This window comes from Meriones unguiculatus, chromosome 18 (assembly GCF_030254825.1).
Source record: "Meriones unguiculatus strain TT.TT164.6M chromosome 18, Bangor_MerUng_6.1, whole genome shotgun sequence".
Taxonomy (NCBI): Eukaryota; Metazoa; Chordata; class Mammalia; order Rodentia; family Muridae; genus Meriones; species Meriones unguiculatus.
In genome coordinates, this window is record NC_083365.1 from 57,363,034 (window position 1) to 57,388,297 (window position 25,264).

Here is a 25,264-nt window from a genome sequence, read left to right on the forward strand (position 1 = left end):
GGGGTGGAAGATTCCATCTGTTGTTCAGTTGTGCAGTCTGAAGGCGGTAGATACCAAAGGGTTTGGTATGTGGATCTCCTGATGAGAAGCTTCCACAGGTGTTGTCAGTCAAGTCAACTTTCCTTTCCCGAGTTTCTCAGTCTACCCGAGGCATTTATGTTATTAACCTTCAATTCCAGACCCTGAGGCCAGTCAGAAAGGAAGGGGGAAATGAATTCTCTCATTGGCTACTTCCCATGAAAGAGAAGTAAATGAAGGGTTAGGCTTTGTCCCCAGGTTTTAAGGAGGCATCGTTTGGGTTAACTTCAGATAGCAGGAGAGCTTTAACTTGATCAGCTGCAATGAATCATTCTATTGGTAGCATGTGTTCTGAGAGAGAGTTACGAAAAAAAAATTAGGGGTCTGAAAATGGATAATTTGGTTACAGATTAAAACTGAGATTACCCAAGGGTTGGAGGTGAGGATGATGGGGTAAGAGTGGGAGAGAGAGAAAGGAGCCTTTGAGAGGAGGTGAGTTTCGATAGTTTCCATATGGAGGTGAGGGCGTCTCCCCATTGTGTTTTCTTTATTCACTTTATATCCTGTTCTTAGTCCTATCCCTCCCCTTCACACTTCTCAGTCCTACCCTCACTCCCTCTTACCCATACCCCGTCCACCATTCCTTAGCAAAGGGGAGCCCCCCTTCCCATCTATCCCAGCTATCTTCAGGGATGAGAATATCCTCTTGTCCTGTGGTCTAGCAAGGCAGTCCCTCTAGGGGGAAGTAATTGAAAAGCTATCAAGACAGTACATGTCAGAGAAAGACCCTACTCCCCTAATTAGTGGACCTAAGCTGCCCATCAGCTGATCTTTGTAGGGAGTCTATGTCTAGTCCATGCAAGATCCTTGGTTGGCCTATTGTGTTAAGGGCTGCGGTCATTAGCATGGTTGATTTAGGTCAGAATGGGAAGGATGCCAATAAAGTTGTTAAGTTGGAAGAAAGCAGTAGCTCACTATTTGGGATTGTACAAAAGACGGGATTACAAGAGGTGGGGAAAAGCACAGCTATCTTGGAAGGTCTGTTTTAGTTAGAAGACCTAGGATGGGAGTTAGTCATTATGTAAAGATGTAGCACAGAATAGGTGTGTAACAATAGTTACGAGGAGGTCTGGGGATGCCCAAGAGCCCTAGACCTTAGTTGACAAATAGACCCATTCAGCAGTTGGATGAGTAAGTGGAGTTGGCTGCTTTGAAGAGCTGGTGAGTTCTTTTTAGGAGAGGCATCCTGATCCCTTGGGCATAGATTAATGGGAGACGTAAAAGTAGTGTACATAAAAGGTTCACTGTAAAAAGTATTGAATGGATGGGAACCCTAACAGGGGTAAAGTAAGGAGTGGCCTTGTATTAGGCCAAGGACTGTAGTCCAAACCAGGTAGAAGAATGCTAGAAAGATTTTTCACTTATGGGTCCAATGATTCAGGATGACTCCTACTACCTGGGGAAATGCACCAGACTAAACTAGCGGAAGCAACAGGGAGCTACAGAGGCTCTAAGGAAGGGAACAGGATAAAATGTAAGAAACTATTGTAAGCCATTTAAAGTGGGTGCCAGGAACTGAATTCAGAACTTCTGAAAGAGCAGCAAGTAAACGCGTTTTCTCCAGTTCCAAATCTTAAAACTTAAAACTCAGTTTCTATTTGCCTGAAAAATTCATGATTTCCTTGGTTTTCCTAGTTGAGTACTATTCCATTGTATAAATGTACCACAGTTTCTTTATTCATTCTTCAGCTGAGGAACATCTAGGTTGGTTTCAGATTCTGGCTATTATAAGTAAAGCTGCTATTAACGCAGTTGAGTAAATGCCCTTGTTGTATGATGAAGCATCCTTCAGGTATATTCTCAGTAGAAGTATAGCTCGATCTTAGCGTAACACTATTCCCAATTTTCTAAGAAAATACTGGGTTCATTTCTAAAGTGGTTGTACTAGCTTGCACTCTCACAAGGAATGGAAGAAACTTCCCCTTTCTTCACATTCTATCAAGCCTGGACACTACTTTTTTCTCAGTCAGAATCCATTTTCTGTGGACATATCGGGGGATTGTCGACATGCTTTAGAAAAATCATTCCCTTCCTTAGACTTTCACTTCTACGTGGTATGTGGTGAACTGCTTGGAACAGCTTCGAAAATTATGTATTCTGCTTTTGTGACATTGACAGTAGAGTTTGAAAGAGTTGTTTAGGAATTAAGCTATATTATTTGTTTCCTGGAAAGTCTAAGAAAGAGCAGAGGATGGGTAGGTAAAATCGTCCAGTGATAATTGTGCTTACTGAAGGATGAGGACTCAAGTTCAATCCTAGGGTTGTGCATAGCGGAAGAAGAGAAATTTCTTCAGCAAACTGTTCTCTCTCTCTCTCTCTCTCTCTCTCTCTCTCTCTCCAAGCAAATGGACCCAACAATCAAGCTGTAGTAGCCACCCTAATATCTAAAAATTAATCAAAAAATTAATCTAGTATCTAAAAAATAATCAAAGGAGATGGGGAGGGACACTTCATTCTCATCAAAGGAAAAATCCATCAGGAGGACATCACAATCCTGAATATCTGTGCCCCCAAACACAAGAATTCCTGCATTTGTCAAAAGAAACATTATTAAAGTTTAAATCACATATTGATCCAAACACCTTAATAGTAGGAAACTTCAACATCCCACTCTCACCAAGGGACTGATCATCAAGAAAGAAGCTAAATAGAGAAATAATAACTTACAGAGGTCTTAAATCAAATGGACCCAATAGATATCTGCAGAACTTTTGACCTAAATACAAAAGAGTATACCTTCTTCTTAGCAACTAATGGAACCTTCTCCAAAATTGACCATATAGTCAGGCACAGAGCAAGCTTCAATAGATAGAAGAAGATTGAAATAATCCCTTGTATCCTATCAGACCACTATGGTCTACAAATAGACCTCAACAATAACAGAAATAGCAAAAAGCCTACACACACATGGAAACTGAACAATTCTCTACTCAATGGCAGCTAGGTAAGGGAAAAAAGAAATAAAAATTTAAGACTTTCTATAATTTAATGAAAAAGAAAGCACAACTTCCCCAAACTTATGAGATACAATGAAAGCAATGCTAAGAGGAAAGTGCATAATACTAAGAACCTTCATAAAGAAATTTAAGAATCTCATACAAGCAACAGAAGGGCCCACCTGAAAGCACCAGAAAAAAAAAAAAAAAAAAAAAAAAGCAGACACATCTGAGAGGAATAGTTGGCTCGAAATAATCAAATCAGAGATTAAATCAATAAATTAGAAACAAAGAGAACAATTCAAAGAATCAAAGAAACCAATAGCTGGTTCTTTGAGAATATGAAAAGGATAACAAACCGTGAGCCAAATTAACTGAAAGGCAGAGAGACACTATCCAAATTAACAAAAGCAGAAATTAAAAGGGGGACATAAAGACAGACAATAAGAAAATCCAAAGAATCATCAGGTCCTACATCAAATCTACACGCAACAAAATTTGACGATCTGAAAGAAATGGATGATTTTCTTGATAGATTCCATGTCCTAATATCCCCTAAGAAAATAGAAATAGAATCTGTCATCAAAAGTCTCCTATCAAACAAACAAACAAACAAAACAAAACAAAAAAATGCCCAGGGTTATGTATTTTCAGTATTTCAGTGCAGAATTCTACGAGACCTTCAAAGAAGAGCTAATATCAATACTCTTCACTTATTCCACAAAATAGAGAAGAACAGTACCAACATCACTCTATAAGGCCACAGTCACCTGGAGACCTAAACTGCATAAAGACCCAACAAAGAAAGAGAATTTCAGACCAGTTTCTCTTATGAACATTGACACAATTCTAACAATTAAAAATCGAATAACATAATTCTCCAGTCCAATTACCTAAAATATAGCTCGACAATTGTTTAGACAGATTTGCAGCACAGGAAAAATTCTCATGTTATATGCTAGTGACTCAAAGTCCAGCATATTTTCATTGACAGCCAAGTTGAGCGATTTGCCATAGGGTATCAATTTGCTCCTGCACGAGGTCAATCCTCTGATTGAACACCATCAAGCTTCCTTTTAGTTGAACATTAACTCCTTTTTGTACAACTAAGGCATGAGCTATATTGGCTAAATGATTTTTCAGGGTCTGAGCAGTCTGCCCAGTATGACTCATGGCTAATGCCCCTGTGGTAGCTCCAACAGCCGAGTGGCCATTGTCACAGTAAATTCTACCAGAGTGGACGCAGGACTAGCCACAGGATTATCATCATGGATTACTGCAGCCATGAATCATCTGAAGGAATGGGCGGGCATGGGAGGCTTTCTGATGTTGGTCTCCTTGGTTTGCCTGTGGTATATATGCAAGATTAGAGTCTCACAACAGCGTAATGCAGCCATGACCATTCAGGCCTTTACAGCCATTGAAGCAGGACAGTCTCCCCAAGCATGATTGGCTACCATAAAACGCTAAAATGTTACGCTCAGGATGCGAGGCTAAGCACTGCACTCAGGGTCAGTCGCTTTGGACCCAGAGAAGAGCATGTCTGATTGCATGCAGGTTGATGCCCCAGGTCTTGCCTCTGAGAAAAAGGTATCGGTCGGGTCTGATGCTCTTTGGGTGGATGACACCTAAATGAACATCAGTACAAAGTCCCAATTTATTTCTAATATCAGAGATCAGACCTCTACTCTTGCCTGATGCATCTAAAACAAAAAGGGGGAACTGTAGAGAGCTGCGGAATGCTATGCCTTAAAGATGGAGCTGGTTTCCGCCTTCCATCTTCCCGATGGTGAGTGCTCTCTGTCAGAACAATTCCACATTTGGCTAAGGCTGAGGATCTGGCTTGCTTCCATGTATGTGGACCTATCTGCATTGCCCCCGTGGCACGCTGGGGTTGGCTACCCAGAGGCTATTTAAGCTGTGGGCTGGCTTTCCCCAGGGTCAGATGATTGTTCAAGGTTCCTGAATAAACTGCATTGAAAAAAAAATCGAATAACCTGATTTCCTTGTTTTTAATTGCTGATTAGTATTCCATTGTGTAAATATACCTCAATTTCTGTTTCCATTCTTCAGTTGAGGGACATCTGGGTTGTTTCCAGCTTCTGGCTATTACAAATAAAGCTGCTTTGAGCGTGGTTGAGCAAATGTCCTTGTTGTATACTTGAGCACATTTTGGATATATGCCTAGGAGTACTATAGCTGGATCTTGAGGAAGCCCTATTCCTAGTCATCTGATAAAGTGCCAGATTGATTTCCAAAGTGTTTGTACAAGTTTACATTCCCACCAGCAATTGAAGGAGTGTTCCCTTTTCTCCACATCCTCTCCAGCATGTATTTTTGTCACTTGATATTTCTATCTCAGCCATTCTGATGGGTGTAAGGTGAAATCTCAGGGTCATTTTCATTTTAATTTCCCTGATAACTAAGGATGTTGAACATTTCCTTAAGTGTTTCTCTGCCATTGATACTCCTCTATAGAGAATTCTCTGTTTAGCTCTGTACCCCATTTTTAATTAGATTACAAGTTTTGTTACTGTTTAACTTTTTGAGTTCTTTATATATTCTAGATATAAGTCCTCTGTCAGATATAGGGTTGGTGAAGATCCTTTCCCATTCTGTAGGCTGTCATTTTGTTCTGTTGACAGTGTCTTTACTTTACAGAAGCTTTTCAGTTTCATGAGGTCCCATTTATTGGTTGTTAATCTTAGGGCCTGTGCTGTTAGTGTTGTTCAAGCTTCTTCCCCACTTTTTCTTCTAACAGGTTTAGTGTGTCTGGTTTTATGTTGAAGTCTTTGATCCACTTTGACTTTAGTTTCGTGCAGGGTGATAAATATGGATCTATTTACTTTTTTTCTACGTGTAGATATCCAGTTAGATCAGCACCATTTATTGAAGATGCTCAACATTCCCTCCTCCAGAGGGTTCCCTTTGGAGCCTTGGGGCCTTCCTGAGAGGAAACCTCCCCTGTTTCCTCCATGGATTCCCATGTGATCCTTTGGTCCTCCAGAAACATCCACTAGGAACTCCGTGAAGTGGTGGAGGCATTCCTCTCTTCTCATGAGGTGGTATGCTGCCCCACATGCCGTTCACTGGCAGCTTCTTTCAGGGAAGAGAAACTTTCAAGTTGGCCTCCTTAAAAATCTTTCCCAACAAACCATTCCATGGTAGCCTTGGCAGTTGGTGGATCTTCATGGGACACTATGGCATCACCCTTAGGCTTTCCTGTTTCCTTATGTGGGTACATATGGATCATAGACTGCCCATTTCTATTGTTCATCTTGACAACCCCACACTGCTTAAAGACATCTGCCAGATCATCCAGAGTCACATTGTCATTTAATACTTGCACATACATTGCACTGTTGTCAGAGTCTTCTCTCCAGTGCCCATTCCATCATGTCTTCCTCTTGACCCACCTTTGTGCATACCTCCATGATCAATAGGTAAAAGTGCCTGTTGTGAAAGCATGAGGGCCTGTGTTTGAAGGTTTAGCACTCATGTGAAAATAGAGGTACTATGGGAGCTGTTAACAGGTGCATTGTTATGACACTGGCTGTTAACTATCTCCAGGCACAATGAGAGATCCTGTCTAAAGAAAATGGATGGAAAGTAAATGGTAGTGACATTCCAGGCCTTCTTCCCTCTAGTTTCTGAATGCATAGGAGTACACATTTGAACATGCATATACATGTATGACCATATATATGTATGTATGTGTACAGTTAAAAAATAAAATAACTGTTATATGAAACTATGAGGGCATGATAGACCTTTGTTGGGTATGTATGTATGTACGTATGTATGTATGTATAACATTTTCTAAATGTGCATTTGCTTTTAGAAAATTGCTTTTAGTTTCAAGAGACATAAATGTAGAGAATAAGTTGAAAACTGATTCGGAGCTGATTTCAGGCAAGTAAACTGCTTGTCATGGAAGCATGAGGACCTGAGTGCAATTCCTATAACCTGTATAAATAGAATGTGGCTCTCCATTATGTGCTTGTGATTCCAGAATGGGGCAGGGATGGCTGTGGTGGCCAGAGGATCCCCCTTAGTCTCTGGCCAGCCAGTATAGCTCCTTGAGTGTTCTGTAGCTTCAGTGAAAGACGAGGTTTCAAAAATAATGTGGAGAACAGTTGAGACAAACACCAGTGCCAGGTTCTAGCTTTTAATGTATAACATGTTCTCTCTCTCTTCTCTCTCTCTCCTTCTCTCTCTCTCTCTTTCACACATACTGAGAGAAAGAGAAAGAAGGAGACAGAGGCAGAGAGACACAGAGACAAAGAAAGAACCCCACCTGGTCTTCGTGATTTGTTTAGCTTAAAGTTATGCTTAAGTAAACAGATAATGCATCAGCTGGTTTGTGGTCCTAGACAGCATGAAAAAGAGAAATCTTTAAGGACCAGCATTTACCTCTCTCTGACTCCCGACTTCACATACAGTATGACTATATGACAAGTTGCTTTCCTTTACTGAAGGCATGAGTTCTCTGTAAAAGACTGTATGCTCAAACTATCAACCAGCATAAACACTTCTTTCCTTAAGATTTCATTTTATTTTGTTTAGAGTATTTAATCACAGAAGCAGGAAAAGTAACTAATACAGGACTTTGGTCATTTAGAAGAAACATTCCGTAACATTCAAATTTCCCCATACGTGCAGACTTTGCAAGCAATGCAGGCTTCAGTAAATATAACTGGAGGACATAACTGAGCCCTATGGTCCCTGAATGCTTATATAAATCCACTGCTAGAGGCAATCATCATATGGGTTTGTGTTACAATTACCTTTCTCTACTGATTGTCACATGCAAGTATTAGAGCTGGCTTGATTTTCAGGGTCATTTTTTTTTAAATAAAGTAATAAAACCTTCATACTTTTACACGTTTAGACCAAGTGCTGCCGTATCCTGTTGAGAGTCTACCATAGTAACTAACTTTTAGCATCCACCTCTTGGCCTGAAGCAAAACTGTTTATTTTTCCAAAGATCCAGATCACTGGGCCTCTGTGTGAGAAGTGTGAATTTCTCAGAATACCCTGCACACTCTGCTGCTCCTAGGAGTGTATTCTCATTCTGTAAAAAGCCGTTCTCGGTCTTCATTGCAAGCTGTGTTCTTCCTGTAGATGGACAGGAAGTACCTGGCCGTTTCCTCCCTGACTATTTAGAATATGCACATGCTAGTTTGGACATCTGTAACATGCCTTGAGCTTTTCAACCAGGCAAAGTGACTTAGGACTGGCACAGTTGCTAGACACAGATGCTCCTGGGATTCTGAGGGGGCTTTGTTTCTAAAAGCCACCTTGCAAAATCAAGAGACAAAAGTAAACTGGCAAAAGTAAAACACCCAAGCTAAAAAGTAAAACAGAAAGTTTGCTCTTCTTTCTGAGAAGATGGTATTTGCATCTCAGGGCTGTTTCTTTGAGGTCCACAAAAGAGCAAGATATGATACTGTGCACGTTGCCATGAGCTAGATGTTGGCTGGTTGCTTTTTCATTCTCTGGGGTTCAAGTTGAAAGGATGTGAGATCAAGTTGGCTACTGCAGTGTACCTTAGGTGTCAGGAAGTAATCAAACCATGAACAAACAAACAGTAAAAATACAGGAGGTCTGAGTGGAGCTTTCTCCAAGCTTATATGCTGAGTTGGCAGATTCATACACTTGACCTCAAAGAAATTCCATGAAACTGAGATTAAAGTCGTATGTCTCCTGCTTTCCAAAGCCATCTGCTTGGCTTTGGAAGGAAAACTAACCCCAGGGAGCATCTTCCCTTTGGCACTCTTTTGCAAATCTCACAGGATCCTTTTGATACACGACTGCCTGTTGTTGACTTTTAAGAAGTCGGTTTTATTTTCAAAACAGTAGCAGGAGGATTCCTATATATTCCAGGCAAGGGGCAGTTTCCATAGTGAATGGGTCCATAGTGATTATGGGTCCAGGAATCCATAATCATGCACTGACAGCCGCTGAGCTGCTCAGTGTTGCGAGAATAAGGAAAACAAACGGTTTCCTCTGTTCCTGACCTTGATACACTTGAGAGATATTTCAGTGTTTAAAGAACAAAGCTTTGTTGGCTAAATGACCAATTTGAATTAATACAATATTCATGTTTAAAAAAACCTGAAATTTGTATTGAATATTTAAGAAAACAGATTTGAAAGAGTGTGCACAAGGGTGCATTTGAGTCAGCACTAGATATTTTCACTCTGCTGCTCTGGTTACTCATTGTTGCAGTTTAGAGCCTGTTCTAAGCTCTGGTCTGAATGTATTTGCCAACCATTTCCTCTGGGATAGAGTCATAGAGCTCAGACAATGAGTGTGTTCGTCCTTGATTTGTGAATGAATGTGTTTTCCACATTAATGACTTGATTTCTATTACTGTCATTCAGACATTGCTGCCATGCATGAGTTTCTTCTATTCAGAACTCCTAAAACATGTTGAACACTTGTACAACACCCTTTATCCTTCCAATCTACATGATCAAGACATATGCTGGCTTTAGCTCATTCTTTCTCATGAATATACATTTGAAAATTCAGGAAATAAAAAGACTAACAGAGGGTGGCAAGATTACTGAGTAGGTAAGTGCTTCCTGCACAAGCATAATGACTCAGTTTGAATGCCTAGCCCCTAGGAAAGAGCTGAGTATGCAGTCATGATCCCAGGACCAGGTAGGTAGAGACAGGAATATCTCCAGGGTTTGCTGACCAGCCAGCCTAACTAATCACTGAGTACTAGGTTTAAGGACATGTCTTAAAAAATATGCTGGAGAGTCATAGTGGAAGGACCCAAGATCCAGTTACATGTACAGCTGCACACACACACACACACACAAACACATACACACATACACACACACACACACACACACACACTGGAAAAAAAAAAACATGAGTAGGAGTTAATACATGGAGGAAACCTGAGGAAGATTAGAAGGAGAAACCAAAGAAAATGAATAAGAACAATGGTGATAGTCACATATAAATGGAGAACAAAAGAGCAAGTGAGGGGAGGAGGAGGAAATGGAAGAAAAGCCACAAGATAAAACAAACAAATACACAAAATGAAACAAAACAACAACATAGCATCAGCAATCTTAAGAGGATCTATCTCAGCACCAGTATATTATTCAGATCTTTCTCCAGACATGTTGGTATAATGTTCTTGTAGAATGTATGCTATTTACCGTTGTTCATTAAAATGCTGATTTTTCTACCCCACTATTTGGTTATAATTTGGACGTTGCATTGTGATGTTTATTCTATGCATCACCTGTCTCAAGTTTTGTAAACATTTGTTTACAAAACCATTTGTAAACCATTTGTTCTCTGTATTGTCAATGCTGAGCAATGGAGAGAATAGGGTGGGACATCTGGTCGAGATGGGAGGAGAAGGAAGTGAGTGGAAGAAGTAGGAGAGCAGTGATAGGCAGGATAGGACTTGGAACCATGAGGAGAGATAAACTAGATGTAAGTATGTTTAAAAGCAAGAATAATGTGGAGAATCTGAATGGCAGGAAACTATGCAAGTTTGGAAATTTAGGATAGAGTAACTATTGTCCAGCAAGCACTGTGTCTTATGTTAATTAAATAAATCCTAATCTTTGTGTGGTGATTTGAGTATACAGCTGGTTCAGGAATAACTGCTGCTTAAATAAAAGATAAATCAATATTAAATATTAATAATCAACAAAACAGACATATTCCATGTCCATGTGTATTTACAGATACATTCCCCACTGAAATGATCACTACAGAGAACTTCAAATGAGCAACATCTCTTAAGAGAAATTAGAACCAGACAAGTTGAGGTTGTGGTTACCAGGCTTCACTTCACATAGATTACCTGTTCCAACTTTAGCTTTCAATAATGGGAAGGAGGATGCTTCTCCAGTTAAGTACCTCTTGTCTCGCTGAAAAGATGTGGCCCAAAGTAGTCTACATTTCCTATATGCAGTGACAATAACTTCAATAGTAAGTAGAGTAGACTCATCTCCCTCTAATTTACCATCCTGGATCTCTTTCTTAAAAAAATTTTAACAAAGCCACTAAACTTTGTGTCCAAAGAAACCCCCCTTTAACAATTAATTATGCATATGTGCATATATATGTATATGAAAGCATGTATGCATAAGTTTTCATTTATGTACAAAGGATGCGTGTTATAGAAAAATGCTTATGGAGGTCAGAGTAAAGTATACTCAGAAAGTCCAGCTACCTACTTTGTGACAGGTTCTCTTATTGGCCTGGAACTCACCGATTTGGCTTAACTGGGATTAGTGTTTGGCATGCTCAGATTTTTACAAGAATTGTGAGTATGAAATACAGGTTCTTCTGCTTGTAAGGCAAGCACTTTACCAACGGAGCCATTTCTAATCCCTAGGGAAAGTATTCTTAACTTCTTCAACTGTGAGAATCATTGGTCTTGGTGTTGGTGTGTAGTAGATGCTTAACAAACATTAACTGAAAAATGACACAAATGTAAACTAATTCATAAGGATTTAAAGTTGTCCTTGATTTAGGATTATATTCACAAATAGTGGTAATTCCCTCCTTGTGAACTCAATCTTGATTTGATTGTACTGTAAAAAGTTAATTTTTAAAAATTGAGCTGAACTATGTTTAGCTTTTTCTTGGCATTTATATATACCTATCAGAATATCAGTGGTGATTTATAATCCCTTTTAGTCCATATTTTATTCTGTACTAGATATCACAGAAGAATCCACACACATTCCATCAAGCTGAAAACCTTTGGGCACCATGGCTTTAACAATCATAAAGGAGAGACTAGAAAGCTCACAGAGTTCTGACGTTCAGAGAAGGAATAAATTCAGTTAACACACTGCAAACAATATTACAGAACCAGGTTCCCAAATCAACAAGTTAAAACTTAAATAACAAGACTCCCTTTCATCTTTGGTTTCAAATATTTAAAAAATTATTTTTATTTGGTGTGTATGTGAGGGAGGGGTGGGGGTGTTGCATGTGAATGCAGTGTGTGCAAAGACAAGAGAAGGCTTGTCCCCTGCATAACCTTACTCTTTACACGAATGACAACAACAGCAAAAATGGCTTCCTGAGTGACCTGGTGCTTGTCATCAGTGAGCTTCCAATTGTTCTGCCTTCCTGCTCCAGCTTGAACAGAGGCGTCATGCGTCATAGGCAAGCACAGAACCACATCTCTAGTAATAACCCACTTCTCCCATGTGTTTATTTATTGTGTGTAAAGAGGGCATGTGTAGAGGACTTAAAGGACAACTCACCTCTATACTTTTACCCTATGAGTACTGGAGGTTGAATTTAGATCCTCAGACTTGGTGGCAAGCACTCTTACCTGCTGATATATCTTTTTATATACTCTTGAGAGAGTTTCATGTGGGCCTAATGACATAGGCCTGTAATTGTCCTAATTACTTCCATGCATGAAACAGCATAATTGCTGGCTCAAAGTTGGCCTGGAAAATGTAGAGAGATCCTGTCAATTTAAAGTGGAGGCTGTCTCCTTGCAGTGACAAAATATAAGAACAAATTATTTAGGAGAATATTTACTTAGGCACATAGTTCCAATCATTGCAGTGGGGAAAGTATTATGGAATTTGAGGCACTGGAAATTTAAAGAGGAGCCTGCCCATTTCTTTCTGTAGCAGGAAGCAAAGAGCTTGGTCTGATAGCAGAGGCCAATATAACCTTGATCTGCCTCTAGTGACTTTTTGATAACCTTACGTTTCACCTTATTCATGAAGACTATATTCCCGAGGAGGGTGGAAAGAATATAACTGTGCCCCAAGGCTTTTTAGCAGGTGTGATATTGAGAACTGGTGGGAGGACAGAAAGCCAGACGGTGTCACATTTCCAAGAACTGGAGTTATGGATGCATGTCTGCAGCACCCATCACTTACTTCTCTATTGACAGGTACTTGCAGTGTTACTTGGACTCATCTTTGTCTGTCTTAAGTATTTGAAGCAGTTCTTGTCTGAACAGCAGACAAGTGTTTCCTTACATCCTGCCAGTTGGTTATTCACGACCCTATTGATAAACACATTCTCTTACAATGTGTGAGTGTCGGGAGCAGAATTGCTAGAAATACTCATGTGCACGTGTTTTGTAAATGTATGTTTTGTTTTGTCTTAGGTAAATATCTAAAAGTCTAAGTGTGGGTAACTTTAAGAAAATTGTCAAATATATTTCAAAGTGGTGTAGGACTTCTTCATATTGTCAGCTACTTTAACTTTAGTCATGTTATTGGTTTTAACTACTACCTGCTTATATTTTTGTGTGGTGTTATTCTAAGAATTATGTTGAGGTGTAAAGTTAATAAACTCAAAAAGGTTTTATTTTGTAATTGTTTTAAATTTAAGTCATGCTATAGCAGAAAATTACAATTTTGAAAAAAAATTATTTATATTATTTATTCACTTTACATCTTAATCATAGCCACCTCCCTCCTCTCCTCCAAGTCCCACTCTCCCTTCCTTTTCCAGATAACCTATCCCCTATGCCTAAGAAAAGGGGAGTTCCCCACCACTACTAATTCACTCCAGCTCATCAAGTTGCATTAGGACCGAGCACATCAGGATGTAGTGCCATGGCCTGGCAAGGCAGCCCTGCCAAGCAGAAATGATGAAAAAGCAAGCAACACAGTCCATGTCGGAGATAGCCTCTGCTCCCCTTACTTGGGAATCCAAATGAACCCTGAACTGCCTTTCGGCTACATCTGTGTAGAAGGCCTAGGTTCAGTCCATGCATGGCCATTGGCTGTGATCTTCAATTTCCACAAGCTTCTCTGGGCCCTGTGAAGCTGGCTCTCTTGGTCTTTGTGTAGAGCTGCTGTCACCTTCAGGTCCTTAATTAATTTAGAGACAGAATTGTAAGTAATAACCTGGCCTAGAAACTCACTATGAAGCCATGTTTGACCTTGAATGCCACTTAAACGTTATTTATTTATTAGAGTAATGAATAGTGTATGTGCAGATGTGCCTATATATGAATGCACACATATGCCACAGAGCACAAATGAAAGTCACAGGGAAACTCGCTGAGGTTGATCCTCTTTCTGCCAGGTGAGTCCCAGGAATTAAACTCATGTGGCCAGACAAGGCAGCATGTGCCTTTATACAATGAGCTGTCTCTGTACCCCACAGAGATTAATGATAAGTTGTGCTTTCTTTCCATCATTGATGTTTGTAATTTCCCTTTTTATCTATTTTAAAATGATACTTACTTAGTAGTGTGAGAATTTTCATTCCAGTATTTCTAGATACTTTGTCACACTGATACCAATAGCTTTCCAACAGTACTGTGCAAGATTTTAGCATTTTTCCTGCTTTGGAGTTTGTTTTATGGCTCAGCATATGGTTCATGTTGATTCACATCTTGTGTGCACTTGAAAGAATTGTGTACTCTGAATGGATTGAATGCAGTGTTCTATATTTGTCCGTAGGGCCATATAGTGTTTAACTTCTTCCTGTATTTGTGATGTTGTGGCAATTGGTATGCTGGTTGCTGAGTGAGTGGCTTTAAAATTTCAGCCATGGGCCTGGAGTGATGGCCCAGCAATTAGGAACACTGAATGTTCTTTTAGATACCCAGGGTTGATTTCTAGCACCCACATGGTGACTCACACAATGTTTTGCAATTCTATTCTTCCAGTCCCAGGAGAGATCTGACACTTTCTTCTGTATGGTACAAAGACATATCTGCCAAAAACAAACAAACAAACAAAAAATACCAAACACCCATACACAATAAATTACAAACAAAAAATAAAGTTTTTAGATGTGATAGCCAATTTGAATATTTCTGCTGTGAATCAATATTGGGTAACATGTTTTGAAATTAACTGCACATATATTTGATTATTATTATTTAAGTGGTCTTAAATTTTACTTATGTGTACCTGCTTCTCTGTATATGTACCATGAGCCTGTATATGCCCACAAAGGGTAAAGAGGTCCTTAGATAGAGAGTTACTGTCACTTGATGTGGACACTGGACACTGAACCCAGGTCCTCTCCAAAGCCATCATGCACTCTGAACCACTAAGTCATCTCTTCAGCCCTCATTTATATTTTCATTGTTTCTCTTAGGTATCTTATCCTGTTGGTTGAGTCTTTTGGTTTATACTCAGATAAAGATGGCTTTTATTTTTGTTTTCAAAGACAGTCTCACTAGAATATTTTCCTCATTAGATGATTTAATGATTTTATTTCAAACTAATGGGATATTTCAAACTTGTAGAGGTTTGGTATTACATGCTGATTTGAGCAGATCCATGGAAAGAATAAAGGGTTTGCTAAGATTTTCTAACTTTGCAGTTATAGTCTTACACCAGTGGCTGCAACACTTCTCCTCCTCAGAACAGATACAAATGTATCCTGTCATAATCTAAAACTTTTACATAAAAATTTCATTTTCAGAAAAGACCCCAGTGCCCAGACATTTTGGATCTGTTGCTGCCCTTGTGGAGCTCCTGTCCTCTCCAGGTCTTACTACCTCCCACTTCTTTCATAAGATTTCCTTCATTCTGCCCAAAGTTTTGCTATGAGATGGGGACAGGCACTGTCTCTGACATGAACTGATTGGCCTGCTCTTTTGTCACCTTCCCCTGAAGGGAGAGCAGCCTTACCAGGCCTCAGAAGAAGACAGTGCAGCCACTCTTTTTTTGTGTGTGATTTCTTTTTTTTTTTTTTTTTTTTTCAATGCAGTTTATTCAGGAACATTGAACAATCCTCGGACCCCAGGGAAAGCCAGCCCACAGCTTAAATAGCCTCTGGGTAGCCAACCCAGGCGTGCCACGGGGGCAATGCAGATAGGTCCACATACATGGAAGCAAGCCAGATCCTCGGCCTTAGCCAAATGTGGAGTTGTTCGTGACAGAGAGCACTCACCATTGGGAAGGTGGAAGGCGGAAACCAGCTCCATCTTTAAGGCATAGCATTCCGCAGCTCTCTACAGTTCCCCCTTTTTGTTTTAGACGCATCAGGCAAGAGTAGAGGTCTGAACTCTGATATTAGAAATAAATTGGGACTTTGTACAGATGTTCATTTAGGTGTCATCCACCCAAAGAGCATCAGACCCGTCTGATACCTTTTTCTCAGAGGCGGGACCTGGGGCATCAACCCGCATGCAATCAGACATGCTCTTCTCTGGGTCCAAAGTGGCTGACCCTGAGTGCAGTGCTTAGCCTCGCATCTTGAGCGTAACATTTTAGCTTTTTATGGTATCCAACCATGCTTGGGGAGAATGTCCTACTTCAATGGCTGTAAAGGCCTGAATGATCATGGCTGCATCACACTGTTGTGAGACTCTAATCTTGCATATATACCACAGGCAAACCAAGGAGACCAACACCAGAAGGCCTGCTAACACTCCCATGCCCGTCCATTCCCCCAGATGATTCATGGCTGCAGCAATCCATGTTGATAATCCTGTGGCTAGTCCTGCGTCCACTCTGGTAGAATTTACTGTGACAATGGCCACTCTCAGCTGCTCCATCGTAGTATCGAATTCTCCAGTCCAATTACCTAAAATATAGCTCGACAATTGTTTAGACAGATTTGCAGCACAGGAAAAATTCTCATGTTGTATGCTAGTGACACAAAGTCCAGCATACTTTCATTGACAGCCAGGTTGAGCGATTTGCCATAGGGTATCAATTTGCTCCTGCAAGAGGTCAATCCTCTGATTGAACACCATCAAGCTTCCTTTTAGTTGAGCATTAATTCCTTTATGTACAACTAAGGCATGAGCTACATTGGCTAAATGATTATTCAGGGTCTGAGCAGTCTGCCCAGTATGACTCACGGCTAATGCCCTGGTGGTAGCTCCAACAGCCGTTAATGAGATGGTAGTAACAATGGTGCTCAACCATGTTTGTAGCAGCTTTATTTGTAATAGCCAGAAGCTGGAAACAACCCAGATGCCCCTCAACTGAAGAATGGATGCATAAATTGTGGTACATCTATACAATGGAATATTACCCAGCAATGAAAATTAAGGAAATCATGAAATTTGCAGGTAAATGGTGGGATCTGGAAAGGATCATCCTGAGTGAGTTGTCCCAGAAGCAAAAAGACACACATGGTATATACTCACTCATATAGACATACAACATAGGACAAACCCACTAAAACATGTGCATCTAAAGAAACTAAGCAAGAGAGAGGACCCTAACTAAAATGTCCAATCCCCATCCAGAAAGGCAAAGAGGATGGACATGAGAAGAAGACGAAAACAGGAAACAACCTAGGAACCTACCACAGAGGGCCTCTGAAAGCCTCTGCCCTTCAGACTATCAAAGCAGATGCTGAGCCGGATGGGCAACTGTTGGGCAGGTGAACGGAATTTTAGGTAAGAACTGGGAAATAGTAAGAGCTGTGTGTGATTTCTTTATTTTTATTTTTATTTTTTTTAATATTAATCACAGGTAATTTACTTTGTATCCCAGTAGTGGCCCCCTTCCTCATTCCCTCCCAATCCCACCCTTCCTCCCTCATCTCCTCCCTGTCCCTTTCCAAGTCTACTGCTAGGGGAGGTCCTCCTCCCCTTCCATATGACCCTAGCTTATCAGGTATCTTCAGGACTGGCTGCAATGTCCTCCTCTGCGGCCTACCAAGGCTGTTCCTCCCTCAGGGGTTGGGGAGGTAAAGGAGCCAGTCATTGAGTTCATGTCATAAATAGTTCCTGTTCCCCTTCTTAGGGTACCTACTTGGATACTGAGCTCCCATGGGCTACATCTGAACAGGGTTTCTAGATTTTATCCATACATAGTCCTTGGTTGGAGAAACAGACTCATAGAGGACCCCAATGCCCTGATATATTTGGTCCTTGTGGAGCTCCTGTCCTCTCCAGGTCATACTAACTCCCCCTTTTATCATATGATTCCCTGCACTCTGCCGAAGAGTTGGTTATGAGTCTCAGCATCTGCTTTGATAAGCTGCTAGGTAGTCTTTCAGAGGCCCTTTGCAGTAGGCTCAATCTACAGATTCAATGCAATTCCCATCAAAATATGAATACAATTCTTTACAGACCTTGAAAGAAAAATCCCCAACTTCATATGGAGAAACAAAAAACCCAGAATTTTCAAAACAATCCTGTACAACAACAGATCATCTGGAGGTATCTCCATCCCTGATCTCAAGCTATACTACAGGCCAATAGTAATAAAAAAGGCATGGTATTAGCATAGAAGCAGAAAAGTAGATCAATGGAACAGAATAGAAGACCTAGAAATAAAACAAAACACCTATGAACACTTGATTTTTAACAAAGAAGCCAAAATCATTCAATGAAAAAAAAGACAGCATCTTTAACAAATGGTGCTGGTCCAACTGGTTGTCTACATACAGAAAAATGAAAATAGATCCATATTTATCACCCTGCACAAAATTAAAGTTCAAGTGGATCAAAGACCTCAACATAAAACCAGATACACTAAATTGGTTAGAAGAAAAAGGGGGAAGACCTTGGAACTCATTGGCACAGGAGACAACTTCCTGAACAGAACACCAACAGCACAGGCTCTTAGAGCAACAATTGATAAATGGGACCTCATGAAACTGAAAAGCTTCTGTAAAGCAGCCACTCTTGATGAGACCTGATATACTAGGATCAGAGGGAAGGGGAGGAGCACCTCCCTTATCAGTGGACTGGGAGAGGGACACAGGGGGGAAAAGGGAGGGTGGGGTTGGAAGGGGAGGAAGGAGGGAGGTACAGGGGAGGAAAAAAGTGAATAGACTGTAATTAATAAAAAAAATTTTTAAAAACTTTCATTTTTATTTTGTGGTTCTTTTCTGATTACATTTTTTCTTCCTGTGTGGTGCTTTTTCCTCTGGGCATAACAAGATGTCTTTTTGGATTTTGTTCTGGTAGCCATGGCAACTAGGACAGAACAACATAGTAGTAATCAGGCATATCATCATGGCAATAGAGCTGTTAACACCAAGTTTAGATGGAGGAGAAGTCAGCAGACCCTCATCAGAGATTCCAGCTATTGTTCCTCTGTCCTCTTCCCAGATATACAGGATCTTAAGAGTCATCTCTCCTCTCTCCAAAGACATCTTTAGGCCAGATGTTGGTCGATATTAGAGAAATATAGCATTGACATTAAGAGCACGTAGTCCTTATTACATTGAAAGCAGTATTCACTAAAAATACCTTCCTTGAGTAATAATTTAGGTAGAAGTATAATGTATTAAGTTGAAATACTTATAAATATCAACAAACTCCATTTTCTTTTTATTTCTCCTATATGTTGTAAAAGCATCTGTTGTTCACTTTTTTTTAATTGTCATTTTGGAGGCTTACTGCTGTTGATTGATAACCTTGGCCTGGTCCTGGAAGCATCTAGCCTATGTATAATCTATTCTGGCCTTAGAATGTTTTTATCCTCTGAGACTTACTGCTGAATAGGCTCACCTTTTATAGTTCTTTCTGAACTCTGTCTGGCTGGCTCAACTCAGCTGTTCTTCTTCAAACTCCTCTCCTAGTTGACTGATTCGATCTGACTTTTCTCTAGGCCTCTGACTGAATCAGTCTGCTTGGCCTCATACTGACTTTGGCAATATGTTCTAATGTTCTGTCTCCTCATTCTCTGGCTGGTTCTGTCTTCACTGGTGTCCACCTTGTTCTCTGTTTTCAAGCTGTCCCTGTACAACTCTCCAGGTAAAACTGCCTCTGAATTCCATGAACTGAACTGCCACAAACTCAACCCCATATTACATTGCCTCTCACCTCACTGACTCAACAAAGCCAACTCAGCAGAACTAACTAGTATTCAGAGATCTGCAAGCCTTTGCCTCCTGAGTGCTGGGATTAAAGGACTATTCCACAACACACTGACCTAAGCTTTTCTTTACTCAACACTTGCTCTATAAAAGTCTAGCCTTGAACTTAGAAATCTGCTTGCGTATGTCTCCTGGGGTTAAAGGTGTGTCTGTATTCCAGCAGGCTCACACAGACCTATAAGGTCTGTAGATGTGATCTCTTGCCAGAGCAGCCATGTTCTGAATTAATATTCCTCTGCAATATTTTTTTTTCAAATTAAAATTCAAAAACTTAGAAGCAATGCTTAATGATATGTTTACATTGATGTGCAAATTTTGTTCTTTAAAAAAATAGCAAAGCTCTGTCAAAACACCCATCATTTTCATGTCTTCACATTCTTTAAGGTTTTTAATATTACTGTAAATAAAAGAGTAAAATCTTTTTTAAAACATATCACAACTGAAGGGGCTTATTCCTTTTGCAAGAAATTAAAAACAAATTCCCTTTTACATGCTAGAGAGCTCATTCATACCTGCTTAAAGCTGAGTTTTAATACCACCACCATAGTGACATCTGTATCATACATTTCTGAAGAAATGTTTCCCAACTCTAAGAATAATATAATTTTGCATTTCTGTTGTGTTTCCACCCACACTGTGCTACATGAGCACTGATAGACTGAATTTCATCAGCAACCCCTAGGTCTGTGAGACATATGTTTCCTTCCAAGAAAGCCACAGAAATGTTGCACCATCCACAAACCACAGGGACTTCTCTTTTGAACTAGAGAAGACTCCAGAGATTCGCAGAAAACTTGCTATAGACAATTTGACTGCTAGATTGGCAGGCATGGGTGTATGCAAGTATAAACAGGCACACACACACACACACGCACACACAAACACTCATACATGCACACACGCACACACATTTGAAAAGCTAGCTCCACTTGATTACCAATCACAGGAAGGGTAATTTTAAGATCAGTTAATAAAAAAAAAAAAAACCAAACAAACCCTTCTTGAACTCTTCAACATACAAACTCTCTCAAACAAAGAGAAAATCCTTCCAACCTTACTCCTTACTTAGCAAATAAAACCCAAGAGATGACTCCCCTAAAGATCTCCACACATACACATGCACAGGCACATGCACACCAAAAAGAGAAAGAAAAAGAAAGAAAGAAAGAAAGAAAGAAAGAAAGAAAGAAAGAAAGAGAAAGAAAGAAAGAAAGAAAGAAAGATTATCTGAAAGTGACTTTGGGGATGTCACAAGCCACTTAAGGACTGACATCTTATATACATTATTATAACAGAGAAGATTATAAGCATGTAAACTCAAAGTAAAACTTTCTATAACCTAGTGATATTAGTCATCTGTATAGCTCAAAGACATGTCTACCTCTTCAGAAAACAAATGTCTTTCTTTCTGTGATTAAAAGCCTCTGGACCCTAACACAAAAAATATCTGGATCATTTTGCTCCATCTTGCTCTGATTCTGTAAAATTTATTTTTTTTATTTTTTTGCTTTAGCATTTACTATTTCCTTATTTTTAATCCATATCTATGTGTACACACATGTGCATGCAAGTGACTATGGAGGCTAGAAGGCCATTGGATCTGCTGGAGCTGTAGTAACAGGGCAATAAGCCTCCTCCCTGTGTGAGTTCTAGAAACCAGCAAGAGCAGCAATGGCTCATTGCTGCTGAGCCACCTTTCCACTCATTTATTTTATTTATTTCACACTACTTTTTCACTTTTTTGTGTCTTTCTCAATTCACTTTTCAAAGCACAAAGAACATCATGTCAGGTAAGATCAACAAGATCCCCCATGGGTAAAACCTACACAAACATATTCCTATGAGGCTGGCTACTAGAGGGACAATGCTTGAAGGGTGGCAGTCCATTTTGTAGACAATCCTCACTTGTGTTCTTTTTTTTCATTTTATTATTTATTACAGTTTATTCACTTTGTACCCTGGCTGTGTCCCCCTCCCTCATCTCCTCTCACTCTCCCTCTTTATTCTCCCCCTATGCCCCTCCCCTAGTCCACTGATTGGGGAGGTCCTCCTCCCCTTCAATTTGACCCTAACTTATCAGGTCTCATCAGGACTGGCTGCATTGCTTTCCTCTGTGGCCTGGCAAGGCTATGCCCACTAGGGGAAGGTGATCAAAGCAAAGACAGCCCCTTCTCCCTTTATTAGGGAACCCATAAGGAGACTGAGTTACCCATGGGCTACGCATCTGAGTAGGGTGTCTAGGTCTTTTCCATGCATGGCCCTTGCTTGATTCATTAGTCTCTGCAAGGCCCCCTGGACTAGATTTTTTTTTTCTCTGTTGGGCTCCTTTTGGGGTTGCTGTCCCCTCCAGTTCTTTCTATCTCCCATTTCTTCCAAAAGATTTCCCTGCACTCTGCCTTTTAAATTTTAATATACAAGAAAGGCCTTAGAAAAGCAATTTTGAACCACTTATAAACCTATAACTCCAACTTGAGATGATCTGACATCTATCCTCAGTGGGCAACTACACTTATGTGTCCTTAAATGGAAAGTTTCCATCAAATCCCTCCCCACTGGGCTCAGGGAACCCTGAGAAACAGGAGTCAGAAGGCATGTAAGAACCAAAGGGGATAGAACACACACACACACACACACACACACACACACACACACACACACACACACACACACGGGCCATTTAAATCAATATGATTAAGCCCATATGAACTCACAGAGACTGAGGCAGCATGCCCATGGCCTCCATTTGATTTTGAGCAGGAATTCTCTATACAGCCTTGGCTGTCCTAGATTTGCTTTGTACACCAGGCTGGCCTCAAACTTACAGAGATCCACCTCCCTCTGCCTCCCAGAATGTTGGGATTACAGGCATGTTCTACCACATCTGGCTGCTTTTTAAATTATCTTAATATATATATCATATATAGTATATATTTAGCATATATTTTAGTGTATATATAGCATATATATTATACATAAAAAATGGAAAAAATTTTTGAAAACTCAGATCCAAGAGTTCAGTAATAGAAAAAAAAATGGATAATTTGGAATCATCCAGCCAAACACAATAACAGAAATGAAATGCTGAGATCATTGTGGTTCAAAAGCAATCCACCACCAAAACAACACTTCATTAGTTTCCAAGAGAGCATTCATTAATCTTTTTAAACAATTATCATCATATTTAAAAAATAGACAAACACCTAGGAGTGGTATAGCTGGATCTTGAGGAAGCACTATTCCTAGTTGTCTGAGGAAGCGCCAGATTGCTTTCCAGAGTGGTTGTAAAACTTTACTTTCCCACCAGCAGTGGAGGAGGGTTCCCCTTTCTCCACAACCTCTCCAGCATGTGTTGTCACTTGATTTTTGATCTTAGCCATTCTGGTGGGTGTAAGGTGAAATCTTAGAGTCGTTTTGATTTGCATTTCCCTTATGACTAAGGACATTGAACATTTCTTTTTTTTAACTTTTATTAATTACACTTTATTCATTTTGTATCCCCCCATAAGCCCCTCCCTCCTCCCCTTCCAGTCCCACCCTCTCCCCCCCTTTCTGCTTGCATGCCCTTCCCCAAGTCCACTGATAGGGGAAGTTCTCCTCTCCTTTCTGATCTTTGTTTTTTTTTTTTTTTTTCTTCTCGATGCAGTTGTGTTCTTGAAAGTGGAAATAAAGCAAGAGAAGGGGGGAGGAAGAGAAAAATGGATCATGCAAGGAAGAATGTCCTTCACTGCTTTTGTAGGGGCCACAAGTAACTAACTGCAGTAGCCCAGGACCATATTGTTAGGCTCACTGGATTCTCCTTCTTGTATTCAACAAATGTTTTCAAGGCATCTACTGTGCACCTTATTCTGTGGTAGAGTCTGAAAACACTGATGGAGCAAGCACTTCATAAAACTATCTGCTCACCGGTACAAAACAGTGACCTAACCTGGGGTAAGGGGGGCATGCAAGTGGTTAATCAAAGATGACAAAGAAGAGAGAGCTTGTAGGATTGTACTATTTGCGACTTCCTGGGGAGACTCAACACAAATATCTTCTCACCCCAGATAGGGGATAAATGATGACAAAAGCATTTACTCTACCAGAGTACAACTTGATTAACTAATGGGTTTTCTGGAGTTACTTATCAGGAGTATGTATGTGGGGTTACTTATAGGAACATGGTTATCTCAAAGTCAGTTGTATTACCAAAAGTCTATATGATGCCTGACAGAAGATACAATCCTGAGGAACTCTGCATGCTTTGAATTCAGCTGGCAAAGCTTCCTAGAGAGTTCAGCTGGCGGCAAGCCTCAGCAGCAACAGCAGCCCTCCTCTACAACAGTAAACAAATATGATTATGGGGAGGGCTCTTGTGACTCTTGCTGCTGTCAGCTATCCTGCCCCTGAAATGTTTGTTTACTCCTGAGTCTTGGGAGCCCCCTTCTCGTTCGGGGGTGGGGTGTTTCAGTATGGAGGAAATTGCTACAGAAAAGAGGGCCTGATGGCAATTGCAATATGTGCATACACTTTCAACAACTGATTAGAGGAATCTTTCCTAGCTAAGAAGTGTTTACTGTGGTATTTGCTAGACAGATGTAATCTTATAGGGTAGTATCTGATAGGAAATATCCTGGAAAGGAGAGTGGCCATTAACATGTGATTTTCTAGTAGAAGCAATACCACATTCAAAGTTGCTAAAGCGCCATCTGTAAGGAACAGGTGGAGGCCATAATGAACCGGTCCTAAGAAAAAGAAGCAGACACTAGTGAAAGGCTTGAGAGATTCATATACTATTTTAAAAATTGTGGAAGTTTAACTTTTCTACATTAAATTATTTTTCATACGATATATTATTATCATAATCTTTCCCCTCCTCCAGCTCTTGCTAGATCTTCCCATTATCCTACCCACCAAACTTCATGCTCTTTCTTTATCTCTCAAAAAATTAAACAAAAACAAAAGCAAATAAAAAAAATGTAATAAGACAAAATACCCAAACAAAAACTTACAAAACTAAAAATAAAAAGTGAAACAATACCAAAAAAAGAATAACAACCGAAAACAGAATATCTAGTCTGTTTTGCATTGGCCAGTTATGCCTGAGTATGGTGATGCCCTGGAATGTGGGTGATTTTTCTAGTGACAGTCGGGGGAAACTGGTTTTCTCTTTCCTAGAATGCTATTAATTGCAAATAGCTTATTGGTTAATGCCCAGACATTGCGTCTACTTTCCCTTGCCCGTGACAGGGTTTTTTTGTCTTGTTTGAACCTGTGTCAGTTTTTCATACACTCTGAAATCTCTGGGAGTTCTTATGTGTATCAGTCCTGTGTCTGGAAGATGGCATTTTCTAGGAGTAATCTACCACCTCTTGTTCTTGTAATCTTTTTTCTTTTCTCTGAGACTTGAGGGAAGAATTCGATGAAGATATCTATCCTATCTAATGTTTTTCACTGTACATGGTCCAGTTTTGGTTCTCTGCACTGCC